At 43.7% G+C, this 11,148-nt stretch overlaps 1 protein-coding gene across 2 annotated transcripts in view; it reads left to right on the top strand.

Annotated features, from left to right (window-relative positions):
• Positions 1–209: 209 nt before the first annotated feature.
• Positions 210–11,148, top strand: part of LOC117357394 (synaptosomal-associated protein 25-like) — a 74,364-nt gene continuing 63,425 nt past the window's right edge. For both annotated transcript variants that reach the window (XM_033937900.1, XM_033937901.1), the window contains exon 1: positions 210–307. The gene's annotated coding sequence lies outside the window, so the exon portion shown is untranslated. The remainder of the gene's footprint in view (positions 308–11,148) is intronic.

The raw sequence follows: 11,148 nt of genomic DNA, 5'->3' as shown, positions 1-11,148 counted from the left end.
AATGCAATGAATTGCAGTCCTAGCGTATCAACAAATAATTCAAACGTCCCCCAGCCAGCTCTGTCTCTCCACCCCGACCCCCCCCCCCAATAGATGTCTATTAAAAACTGCTGACGTCAATACGGACAGCCATTTTTGACGAAGGCAGAGCTCTTTTCATTGAAGACTGCAGGACGTCAGGTACAGCAGTGCCTGCCTCCCTGCAGCAACAGCTTTAAAAAAAAAAAAAAAAATATCCAATCTATCGCCTTAAACAGTCTAGTTTCCATGAAGGGACTACGCTGAGCTGAACTCCATAGAAACCAAGGTAAAGGACAAAAATTTCTGTACTGTCCGCTGAAAGAAATACTGGGGGGGGGGGGGGGGGGAGAGATACAGTGGTGCATACTAAATCCGAAGCCGAATTTTAAAACAAATCCTGAATGAGTACAGTTTGGGGGTGGGTTCTTGATCTACAGAAGCAAGGTTATTAATGAAATAAAAGGGTTTCGTTTAGATTTGGTGGGGTGGTAGACGGATTTTTTTTAATTTTTTTTTTTTTTTTAAATCATCGAGCTGCATAGTTTGATTTATGATATGCAGCGTGAAGCCTGTGCAAGCGCCGGTTTGGCTTCAACTGAAGCGGCAGCTTTGGACAGCGGCAGACTGCAGTTAATGTAGGGAGAACATTCTTGTACCTTCCTTTTGGGGGTGTATGTATGCATCATCTAGAGCACTATAGACGAATATCTGGTTTTCTCTGGCGTCGATGTGTCATTGCAGCATGCTATTTCACAAAAGCAATCTGTGGCAAATGAATAGTCATGTCCCACTACAGCTGTAATGGATGTTCATTTCTCTTCTTCCTCTCTCCCCCCCCCCCCCCCACACTTCCCTACCTATATGCTTGCCTAAAGCAAACTAATGCATTGCAGATACAGCCCTTCCTGCATTACAAGAAAGGCGTCCTATCCGTGCAGTCTTTTTTTAAACCGAAGGTCTGATTCGCTTATTCAGGGCGCATTATGGCAATATAGAAAATTTTTTAAAAAATGATCGACATTTCACGAGGGTGCAATCCTGCCGCACGTCCAAAAGGCGCTGCGTAGTTGCGTCAAAAGGAAAAGCCAGCAGAGCTGCTGGATTGACGTGCCTGGGGCATTAGCAACCGTTGCTGTGTTTTGCTAGCGGGGGTGGGCGGGAACTGCTCTGCAGTGGAGCTCGAGCTATAGACCAAGGCAGATGTTAACCATTCTCCCGGGGATAGTGGGAAACCGGGAAAATTAACCTTTTTTTTAAAAAAAAAAATTATTTGTGCGGGTTTTAAGTTTCGGACTATCATAAGAAAGATCGCTGGTCACTTTCCAGTCGAGAAGATGGAAGAATAGAGGAGATGTGGTTGGCAGACCGCCACCACCTACGGTCCTTACAAACGCAGCACAAGTGTGACTGAAAAACATAGGCGCCAACTTTATAAAATGATTGGGGGGGGAGGGGGTTGCTAAAGCTAAAAGAAATCATTTCATCCGTGGACACAATCCAGGAGTTTTCTCAATATTGGGGGAGGAGGGGGGTGCTCAAGCACCTTCACCACACACACAGCTGGCTCCTGTGCTGACAAAGAGGATATACGGATTGAATTAGTTTTGCAGCTGGTCACGCCCTGCTATGGTGCTACAAGATTCAGTAGATGTTGCCGACCTGAGCTCCTGATGTAGGATTACCATATGGTTCCAGAAAAAGGAGGATGGATTCAGATATATATCTAGGTTTTACTTCCATTGCTTTCAGTAGAAGTAAGGAGGATAGCTAGAGACATTTATTTAATTTTCTATATTGTTCTTTCCAGGGAGCTCACAACAATTTACATGAATTTATTCAGGTACTTCAGCCTTTTCCCCTGTCAATCCTAAGGCAATGGGGGATTTAGTGACTTGCCCAGGGTCACAAGGAGCAGCATGGGTTTGAACCCACACCCTTGGGGTGCTGAGGCTGTAGCTTTAACCACTATGCCACTCTAGAAATCAAAATGTAGCAAAAGTGAGCAGTGGTGTAGTAACGGGTGCCCCTCTCCTGCACTATCCCCTTCCCTTTCCCCGTACCTTTTTAACTTCTTGGCTCGCCCTTTGATGTCACGTCCTTGGTGTGGGTCCTGGAAGTGACATCAGAGAGAGCGTTGATGCCGATGCAGGCGGCAACCTCAAGCTAGAGAAGCAAAAAAAAAAAAAAAAGTATGGGGGAAGGCAAGGGGTGTGCACATATGGCAAGGAAAGGACCGGGATGGGGGGGGCAGAGGAGAAGGGATGCCACACCCTTAGCAAGACTGCACCTGGTGCAGACAGCCCCATCCCCCTTACTGTGCTAAAGAAAGTAAGCCATTTGCCAAGCCATTGTGACATCACGGATGAGGATGTCTTTTAGGCTTTGGTGGAATAAGGCATTATGACATCACAATCTCAGCTCTGGTTACCAGAGACGGAAACTTTTCACACTCTTATTTATTTAATTTTCTATACCGTTTTCAAAGGAGAGCTCAAAATGGTTTACATGAATTTATTCAGGTACTCAAGCATTTTTTCCCATCTGTTCTGGTGGGCTCACAATCTATCTAAAGTACATGGGGCAATGGGGGGACTAAGTGATTTGCCCAGGGCCAAAAGGAACAGCGTGGGGTTGAACCCACAACTTCAGGGTGCTGAAGCGTTTAAACACTGCGCCACACTCTCCCCTCTACCTGGCTACAGTCCAAGAAGCCAGTGACTTGCGGCTTGTGCTAAGTACTGGAAGACTTTTCAGCGCTGCCGTGATGGTCAGAAAATAGAGCCAGACACAGTTCCCATATCTATAATCCTGTCATTCCTTCAAGACGATCTCGAAAAGGGCCTAGTGGTTGGCTCTCTCAAGGTCCGGGTGACCAGCCTCTCATGCTTTAGAGTGGAGAAAGGGTCCTTAGCTTCACATCCAGACCCCCACTAGATTCCTCAAGGGGGTATCGCGGCTGCATCCTCCCGTACAACCACCATTTCCCTACATGGAATCTTAATATTGTTTTGCGGGCCCTCTGTAAGGCTCTGTTTGAATCCCTACGGAATGCGTTACTGATAGATCTTACAGTCAAGACAGTTTTCCTGATGGCTATCGCCTCGTCGAGACGGGTTTTAACTTCCATTGAAAGCAATGGAAGTAAAACCCAGATGTCTCAATCTGTAACCCTAACTGAAAGATTAATAAACTATAACTGCATGGAATGATTTAAGGTTTCAATTGTCCTCCCATTGTGTTGAAGTCCCACTTCTGTATTGGCAGTGCTATTTCTTCATGTTGCTGAATCCTGGAAGTTAATACTGCTGTGATATGAAGGATTTTGCAGCATCTTCCATTTCACAGTGTTCCAAGTAGAGGAGGGAGTTTCTGTTGCTGAGATCAAAATTTTCTAGAGATTCTAATCTCGAGATAAAAACCCTAAGACTGCTTATAAAACAGGATTCATTGTGAAATCAATTATTAAGTATTGTTTCTGTACTATGATGGGAATCTAAAGGTAACAAAATTCTCTTAAATGGAATGGGGAAAGAAATCCCATCGGCTCTGAAAACAAAACACAATCACACACACATTACAAGTGATTAGTAAATTACAAGTTTGTTTACTTACTGTTCCCTCATGGATTAGTCTATAGAGGAGGCTGGGCTTAATCATTTCCACTAGAAAGCTTCCTACAGCATTCAAGCTATAGCATACTCTTAGGGAGAATGCTTCATCCCCTCCCCCCCATACACACACACATAAAGATCTGTTGATAATATTACATTCTGCAAATTACTGCGTACTTAGTCAAAATAACACAATAGAATCACTCTCTTGGAATAAAAGTTAACTTAAACTGCAGTACAGAATTGTATTTTGATAGACTGTTGACTCAGTGGAAACTTCTAGACGCTGTCAATATTTATTTATTTATTTTTCTACACTGTTCTCCCAAAGGAGCACAGAATGGTTTACATGAATTTATTTGGGCACTTGAGCATTTTTTCCTGTCTATCCTGATGGGCTCACAATCTAATATACCTGTGGCGATGGAGAGATTAAGTGACCTGCCCAAGGTCGCAAGGAACAGCATAGGTTTGAACCTGCAACTGCAGGGTGCTGAGGCTGTAGCTTTAACCACTGTTAATTCCTATAGTTTACCAGCTTCTTTATCTCTTTTTTTCAACTAATTATTCAGCATGGATGATCAAGTCCGTGGCTCTGCAGTCTTCTTTTTTTTTCTTTTCTAATGTGAAATAAATAAATAAATATGTACAATCCATGCAATTGTGCAAATGTGCTAATTTGTGATTTTTCTCTGCTCCCCAACTCAGTCCTGAGTTTTGCCGCGGAGGCTTCTTCAGGAGGAGTCTTTATTCGCAAATTTTCCTGATACGACTTTTTCACTTCTTTCAGCAGTTCTTCGGCTACCGCGGGCAGAACAGCATCCATAGCGCTAACTCGGGGGAAGAAGTTGGCAAAACATGGGGATGGGGAAGCTACGTCTCTTTAACAACCTCTCACTGTTTTGCCCACGCTTCGGTTGCGTTTAAATTTCCAGGTTTTGCAGCAGTGCGCCCGCAATGTAGGAATACCGGTATTATAGATTTTATACTCCTAGTAATTTTGAGCTTTAACCACTGTGCCACACCCTCCCCTTCTTATAGCAGCTTAGCAATGTCCATGGTTGATAGGAGGAGTAGCCTAATGGTTAGAGCAGTGGTTCTCAAACCTGTCTAGGGGAACCGCAGCCAGTTAAGTTTTCAGGATATCCGCAGTGAATGTTCATCCACCGCATGCAAATTTCTCTCATGCATATTTAGTGTGGGCGTTCAGAAAACCTGAGTGGCTGGGGCTTCTCCAGGACAGGTTTGGGGACCTCTGGGTTAGTACAAATGGCTCCCTTTGCAGTTCTTTGAGATCTTGGGCAAGTTATTTAATCCTCCATTGCTTCAGGCATATATTTAGATCAAATCCCTCCAAGGACAGAAAACTACCTTCTGTACAGATAGCTTTCAGGCTTGTAGGTGATAGATATAAAAAAGTAGCCTCTCTTGGGCCTTGGAAGTTGTGAAATTAAAATGCAAACCCCCCCATCTCCCCCCAAAAAAAACAAACAAAAAACCCCCTCAAACCAGAAGTCTTAACCATTCTCATATCCCAGCCCTGCCCACATGCACACCCCATACAGCTCTTTACTGTAAATTCTTATGCACCCTTCCCACCTTTGGTTGATCCTGGGTGGTGCTGACCCCAGAATAATTTTGGCACTGTGCATCTCTCAGTGAATTAAGCAGCAGTGGTGCTTTTTCCAAATTTGAATCGGGTGAGAGAAAAAGTTGGAAGGACTATCTGACTGGCAGGGGAGGGGGTAGAACACTGACCTCGCGGTTCTCTACTCCACGTCCTTAAAATTCTGCTTACCTCAGATGAGTGGGATCCGTGAGGTCCATGAGAGTTAAAAAAAAAAGCGAGGACCCCCTGCAAACCCCATGCCACGGCCATTTTCTTTTTAAGGCCATGCACTTTAGCTCTGTTGGATCTGTGGGGCCCCCAGGTAGAAGGCATTTGGGGCGCTGCGGTGACGAAAAGCTGAGTACAACAAAAGGGAGAGCTAGGATAAGACAGCGGGGAAATTCATGCAGTAATCAGCACCAGCAATCTCAACCACAGACAGAAAGAAACTAGCAAGGATAGACATTAAAATGCAAACCCCACGTATTTCTTTGGCAACACATGTATGCATTTTAATGCTAATGGAATGTCTTGAATCGTGACAGAGAAACAGAGTACTGTATATACTCAAATATAAATCTAGATTTTTGTCCAAAAAAAAAAAAATGGCCCTAAAATGGAGGTCTAGGTTTATATTTGAATCTTCAAGCAGTACACCACTGCTTCCCTCCTGGACCCATTGTAGGACTTCTCTGTGCCTGCCTTGAGCCCTGGTGGTCCAGTGATGAGCTGGGACAGGAGCAACCCCTCCCATCTCCTGTCCCGGCTGGCTCTGCACCTACCCCACCTCCTGGATCCTGCAAAGGCCTACCTAACATGCCCTGGTGGTCCAGCAGTGACCCAGGGGCAGGAGTGATCCTCCTATGCTCCTGCCCCATGCAGAGTCGCTAAAGGAAATGGCTGTCGTGAGTTCCTAGGTCGCTCCTGTCCTGGCTCAACGCTGGACCACCAGGGCTCAAGGCAGGCCCTGGGGAGACCTACAGTGGGTCGAGGAGGGGTCGGCGGCACACAGCTGGCTGGGACAGGACACGGGAAGGGTCGCTCTTGTCCTGGCTCACTGATGGACAACCAGGACTCAAGGCAGGCCTGCAGTGGGTCAGGTAGGGGACAGGGAGAGCAGAGATGGACATAACAAGGAAGGATTGTTCCTGTCCTAGCTCTCCACTGGACCACCAATACCTATACTTGAATATAAACTCTCGGTTTATACTTGGATCGGTTTATATTCGAGTATATACAGTATATGTGTGTGTGTTGGAATGGGTTTAGGTACTGGTGAAAAAGCAGTACGCTAACAAAGGTGAATGGTTCTGTACTTTGGAATAGGGAACACATCAGGAGTATTATGGGGTTTGCCAGGTGCTTGTGACTTGCATTAGCCACTGTGGAAACAAGATACTGGGCTAGATAGACCATTGCTCTGACCCAATATGACAGCTATTATGGTTTCATTCGCCTTAAAAAAAATAACAATAAAATAGACTTATTATAATTTAAAAAAAAATTTGCAACCTGAAAAATCAGAAGACAAGTTCGTATTACCAATACTATGTGGATGACTGAAAGGATTCTAGATAATGGCTGCAAAGACTATGGGTTCCTTTTAGTAAGCTGTGATAGCGTTTTTAGTGCGTGCAGAATTGCCGTGTGTGCTAAACCTGCGCTACGCAGCTAGAACTGATGCCAGCTCAATGCTGGCATTAGTGTCTAGTGTGCGCGGCAATTCAGCTCGCACTAAAAACGCTATCGCAGCTTAGTGAGATGAGGCAAACAAATGAAAAGACTAATCTTTTAAATTGCCATGCTCTAAGAAAAGGGCAAATGATGACTGCTTCTCTTCTGTCCAGCTCCATCCTTGTGAGCTGAAAAATAAGTGTTGCATATTTCAGTGACGATTAGCACAAATGTAATATTATGGGGCTATGAAGAAACTAAAGCCAGAAAGTTACCAAACTAGTCTAATATCCAATAATAATATATTTTCAAATAGAATACAATCATATTCTGTATGCATCTACTGTTAGGAGAGCACTAGTTATTTGCATTGTTTCAAGACACTTTAACTACAGAAACGGTACTGGGAAGTTAGGGGTAATATATGCAGTCTGCCTTTGTTACTAAGACCTGACTTTTTTTCTGAGAATTTTGAAGTAAATGTGACAGGGAGCGAGAGAGAGAAAACTTTCCCCTTTTTTTGCATTCACTTTAAATGCCTAGGTCTGCATTATTTTGAATTTTTAATGACCAAATGAAAGGCAGAGTAAGGGGATGGGAAGATGGCAACAGCATAAAACTCCATTATAAATAAGGCACAATGTTTTATTAATTAAAAACCTTATCCAAACAGGTGGCAAAAACAACACCCAATTATGAAAATGAACAATGACAGCTAAGTTAATAAGTCTGGCTAGTTTAAATTTTAAAAATATGATATAATTATTTCTATCTTGCTGGTACAGTTATGCATAAGTCAAAATAGGCAACCCTAATTATGGGTCTTAAAGATCCAAATCTTAAAGACTTTTGCAGACTTTCTTCCTGATAGGGTTTTGATAGGACAGCTTTTAACTGTTAATGCTAGTTGTACATTCAAGGAAAATTCTTACGCCCAAGGAGAAGTTCTCAGGCCAACCAGCATAACTAGGGCAGTCTCCATCGAGGGCTATACACTTACACCCTCTTCTACGAAACAGCAATAAAAGTTTCTAGTGCGGAGAGCTGCGCTGAATGGCCTGTGCTTCTCCCGATGCTCATTGAGTTCCTATGAGCGTCGGGAGCAGCGCGGGCCATTCAGCGCGGCTCCCTGCGCTAGAAACTGCTATCGCAGTTTCGTAGAAGAGGGGGTTAGTCTAGTGATTTTCCATTTTCTTGTTCCGTTGGAAAAATCTGGAATGAAAATTGCTAAAAATCGCTAAACTACAACCCTCTTCTGTCAAACAGCGATAGCAGTTTTTAGCACGGGGAGCTGCGCTGAATGGCCCATGCTGCTCCCGACTCTCATAGGAACCCGATGAGCATTGGGAGCAGTGCAGGCCGTTCAGTGTGGCTCCCCGCTCTAAAAACTGCTATCGCTGTTTGATAGAAGAGGGCCTAAGTATATAGCCCTCGATGGAGACTGCCCTAACTTTGTTGGTTGGGCTGAGAACTTTTTCAGCAACCCCACGTACAACGCCCTGGCCGTTTCATGCTGCAGAAGCATTTGATAGAACAGTTTAGACTAGAGTCTACTTAAATTTTTTTGGTAGCAATGGGGCTCTGTTGCAGTTGGGGAAAGTACATTATGAAAAAAAACAACAACAATGAAAATAACAAGTTTCAAGATTGGTGGATTGTATTCTAAAGTCTTCCTGGTGAAAATGATTCGAGACAAAACTGCCCCTTATCGTTCATTTTGGTAATGAAAGCATTAGCAGTTCATATTCCTGGTAATCAGAGTGTTACATGGTAGAAAAAAATGGAAAACAAGCTGGCTCAGGCAGGGGCATAGCAAAGAGAAGCGCCTGGGGTGGTGGCACCCCTCCCCCTATACTTCTAGTTCATCACTTGAGCAATATCTTCACTGTGCTCCTTGCGACCATGTCGGCTCTCCCTCTGATGTCACTTCCTATGCACGGTACCTGGAAGTGATGTCAATGGGAGCTGACATCACGAGGAGCATGGTGAAGTTGGGGAAGGGGGCAGGCGGGTGGCGGGGGGAGGATTGGGAAGAGGTGGTGGAGGTGGCGAGGAGGAGGGGTGCCGGTGCCCACTCCATGATGACGTCTGGTGCAGACCGTCCCCTCCTTACTACGTCACTGAGCTCAGGAGTCCTTTTACTAAGCTGCACTAAAAAGTTGCCTGCACTATGATTGTCAGGTGGGTTTCATGTGTACTCAGGCTACTTTTAGCACTTTAAAATGGCTGCATTTCCTATTTCTGCTATTAATGGCTATGCAATAATTTCCCAATTCAATATAAACAAAACCCAGCACAATTCTTTCAATCCTTATGAACAATATATACCAATATATCATCCATCCAACAGCACTTCCACAATATAATCCATCATTCGATCTGGAAATCCTCTGTGGTGGACTATATAGAGTTTTTCCAATGAACTACTCATAGAGGGGCATTTTCGACCTCATCTGGAGTATTGCGTTCAATTCTGGTCTCCTTATCTCAAGAAAGATGTAGTGGCACTAGAAAAGGTTCAAAGAGCGACCAAGATGGTAAAGGGGATGAAACTCCTCTCGTATGAGGAAATACTAAAACGGTTAGGGCTCTTCAACTTGAGTGGAATAGAACGGGTACAAGTGGATTGATTTTTCACTCCGTCAAAAATTACAAAGACTAGGGGGACACTCAATGAAGTTACAGGGAAATACTTTTAAAACCAATAGGAGGAAAATTTTTTTCACTCAGAGAATAGTTAAGCTCTGGAACGCATTGCCAGAGGATGTGGTAAGAGTGGATAGAGTAGCTGGTTTTAAGAAAGGTTTGACAAGTTCCTGGAGGAAAAGTCCATAGTCTGTTATTGAGAAAGACATGGGGGAAAGCCACTGCTTGCCTTGTATTGGTAGCATGGAATATTGCTACTACTTGTGTTTTGGCCAGGTTCTAGTGACCTGGATAGGCCACCGTGAGAACGGGCTACTGGGCATGATGGATCTTTGGTCTGACCCAGTAAGGCTATTCTTATGATAGGACATCTTAAGTCTGAGATTGGATGTTTTGGGCAAGATGTCCACAAACCCAGCAGAAAAAAATATCCATTTTCAAAACTGCCAGATTTCTATCTTTTATTTTTTGGTCCTTAGGATGTCTTATCTTTTTTATTTTTTGTCCTTTTCAAAAATAAAAGCGTACACATGAAAAATGCACAAAAGCAAGTTTTGTAGATATACCCAACTACCTTGTCTGATGGCGACAGAGGAATCCTGAGCTGAGTTGGTTTCAGGGATTCCTGCTGGCTAAGCTGATGGGGATTCCCCCTGCCAAGATCAGCTGAGCCCTACACTCTTCGCCCTGACATCCCCTCCCCCCCACACACATCCCCACGATACCTGCCACATGCTGTGAATGACGGCCTTCCCCCTTTCTAATGCATCTTGATCCGGAGATGTCAGGAGAAGGGGTGTAGGGCTCCGCGGTTCACCTGTTGAGGATTCTTTCTCCCGCCATCAGACAAGGTAATTGGTGGGTAGGTCTATAAAACTTGCTTGTAGACGTTTTTATTTTTGAAAGCAGGCAAAAAAGGTAGATGACCTAAGGACCAAAACTTATACCTAGCTCATTTTCAAAAATAAAAGATACCGTTTCACAGCTTTGAAAATGAACATTTTTCATGCTGGGTTTGTGGACATCTTGCATAAAACGTCCAACCTCAGACTTAGGCACGCTTTCGATTATGCCCCTTCACATGCATAATGGCAGTGTATATGTATGTATTTTGTTTATGCTGTCTTTAGTTTTCTTTGCTTTGATTTTTTTTTTTTTTTTTGTGATGTTTAATGTTTTTAGTTTGCAAGGCATTTTTCCTTTTCCTAATGAAGACTCACTAGCTAAAACACGGTCATGTTGAGAGAAGGAGACTGTTTGGAATTGAAAGAAAGTGACTGCTTTGAACTGAGTCTTTTCTCCCACAGAACAACTTGTTGTTATATGGACTGTTCTATGTTTTATTAAAGGTGCTTTGGAAGCCGTAGTGTTCCAGTTTGTTGTTCATGTGGAATTCTTTTTGCTCCTTTTGTTGTTTGTCTGCAAGTATATGTGCATTTGTGTCAGTAGATGGTGGGTGTGTATATAAGTGGGTGGTATGCATATAATCAAATAGATTATGGGGTTCATAATAAAAAAACAAACAAACCGTCTAAAAAGTGTCCTAAATGGCTACTTGGATGATCAAAAAGCCTGATCATCCAAGTA

Source organism: Geotrypetes seraphini, chromosome 3 (genome assembly GCF_902459505.1).
Source record: "Geotrypetes seraphini chromosome 3, aGeoSer1.1, whole genome shotgun sequence".
NCBI lineage: Eukaryota > Metazoa > Chordata > Amphibia > Gymnophiona > Dermophiidae > Geotrypetes > Geotrypetes seraphini.
The sequence above is the reverse complement of the archived record's forward strand: the minus strand, read 5'-3'. Positions and strand labels throughout refer to the sequence as shown.